The sequence below is a fragment of the Gossypium hirsutum genome, chromosome A08 (assembly GCF_007990345.1).
Source record: "Gossypium hirsutum isolate 1008001.06 chromosome A08, Gossypium_hirsutum_v2.1, whole genome shotgun sequence".
Lineage (NCBI taxonomy): Eukaryota > Viridiplantae > Streptophyta > Magnoliopsida > Malvales > Malvaceae > Gossypium > Gossypium hirsutum.
In genome coordinates, this window is record NC_053431.1 from 123,986,457 (window position 1) to 123,988,977 (window position 2,521).

Here is a 2,521-nt window from a genome sequence, read left to right on the forward strand (position 1 = left end):
GTGTGTAAAAACAAACCAAAACCACAGCTACACCATCAAAATCAAGCTCAAACTGCTGAAGATGTTGAAGCATAGGAAGAGCATATCTTCACAGCTTATTGTTTTGCAAGCTCGAGCAAGGTTAGCAAGATGTGGTTGATTGATAGTGGGTGTACTCATCACATGGCTTCAAACAGAAGCATGTTCAAGGAGCTAGACACCACCTTTGTGACCAAAGTCAGAATAGGTAGTGGTGAGCTCATAGAGGCCAAAGGCAAAGGCAAGGCTGTGATTGGCACAAAGTTAGGTAACAAAACTATCTCTGAGGTTTTCTATGTACCTGACATTGGCCAAAATCTGCTAAGTGTTGGTCAGTTATTGGAGAAGGGCTACTCTCTCATTTTTGAAGGCAAGGTGTGTGTGATCAAAGATGCTGTTGACCAAGAGTTAGTAACAATAGCCATGAGTGATCGAAGTTTCACTTTGGATGTAAATCAGCTAGAGCTAAAGACACATGTGGCTCAGGCTGATGAGTCAAGTTTGTGGCATAGAAGGCTTGGCCATGTGAACTACAAGTCACTTGGCCTACTGCACAAAATGAGCTTGGTTGAAGACATGTCCTGCATTGAGCCAAAGAAGGATGTGTGTGAAGTCTGTCAGCTTGGCAAGTAGACCAGACTGCCCTTTCCTGCCAACAAAGCATGGAGAGCTCAAGAGAGGCTCCAGTTGGTTCACACAGACATCTGTGGACCCATTAAGACCACTACCTTAAATGGGAACAGGTACTTTGCACTATTTATTGATGATTGCACTAGGTTCTGTTGGGTAACTTTTTTGAAGCAAAAGTCAAATGTTGCTGACTTCTTTTACAAATTCAAGGCTTTGGCTGAAAACCAAGCCAACTGTAAGCTGAAATGCTTAAGGTCAAATAATGGGACCGAGTATGTGTCTCAAAGGTTCCAAAAGATATGTGATGATGCTGGAATTCTTCATCAGCTGACAACCATCTACACACCACAGCAAAATGGTGTCTGTGAGAGGAAGAATAAAACAGTTCTTGATATGGCTAGGTGCATTTTGTTTGAGGCTAAAATGCCTAACAATTTTTAGGCTGAGGCAATAAACACTTCAGTTTACTTGCTGAACAGACTTCTAACTAATGCAGTGAAAGGAAAAACTCCCTTTGAAGCTTGGTTTGGACAAAAACCAACAGTGTCACACTTGAGGGTATTTGGTTGTTTGTGCTATGCACTGGTTCCAGCAGAGAAAATGACTAAGCTTGAGAAAAGGTCCATGCCAGGAGTGTTTGTAGGCTACAGCAGTGTGAAGAAAGGTTATAGGATCTTTGATCCATTGACCAAGAAGATCATTGTCAGCAGAGATGTAAAGTTTAATGAAGAAGGGCATTGGAAATGGGATGGAACAGATGCAAGCCTACTTGAAGAAGATCAGAATAGTCCTGATATGCAGCCTACTGAAATTGAAACTGAAGCTGAAGATGATTATGATGAAGCACCTATTCGTGGCACTAGAACACTAGCAGACATCTATGAAAGGTGTGCCATGACTATAGTTGAGCTATCCTGCTATGCTGAAGCTGCAAAAGAGAAATGCTGGCAAGAGGCTATGGAGGCTGAACTGAACATGATTCAAAAGAATGACACTTGGGAGCTGGTCAATAGGCTAGAAAATAGAAAAGTCATTGGTGTTAAATGGGTGTTCAGGACTAAGACAAATGCAGATGGGTCACTGAACAAACACAAGGCCAGGTTGGTTGTGAAGGGGTACAGTCAGCAACAATGGGTTGATTTATTTGAAACTTTTGCACCTGTTGCAAGGTTGGACACTATAAGGCTGCTATTTGCCTTGGCAGCTCAGAAACAGTGGAAAGTGCACCAATTAGATGTGAAATCAGCATTTCTAAATGGACTCCTTAAGGAAGAAATCTTCATTGAGCAACCTGAAGGATTTGAGGTCTCTGGTGAGGAACACAAGGTCTATAGGCTTAAGAAGGCGTTGTATGGCCTGAAACAGGCTCTAAGAGCTTGGTGTGATAGAATTGATGCCTACTTGTCAAGGCTCGGGTTCACAAAAAGCAAAAGTGAGCCCACTCTTTATGTCAAGAAGGATAAAAAGGAGACACTGCTGATTGTGTCATTATATGTTGATGACCTACTAGTCATTGGCAGCAAAGATGAGCTGATTGAAGACTTTAAGAAGCAAATGCAAGACATTTTTTAGATGACTGATCTTGGTCTGATGATATACTTCCTTGGTATGGAGGTAAATCAGGGAGAACAAGGGATTTTTATAAGCCAGCAAACCTTTGCACTAAAGGTTCTAAGCAAATTCTGCATGTCAAAGTGCAAACCTACTAGCACACCAGTTGCACTAGGAGAGAAGCTGTCAAGCACAAGTGAGCACGATCGAGTTGATGAAAGGGGGTACAGAAGTCTGGTTGGTTGCTTGCTCTACCTAACAGCAACAAGGCCAGACATCCTATATGCTGTTGGCTTACTCTCAAGGTTCATGCACTGCTGAA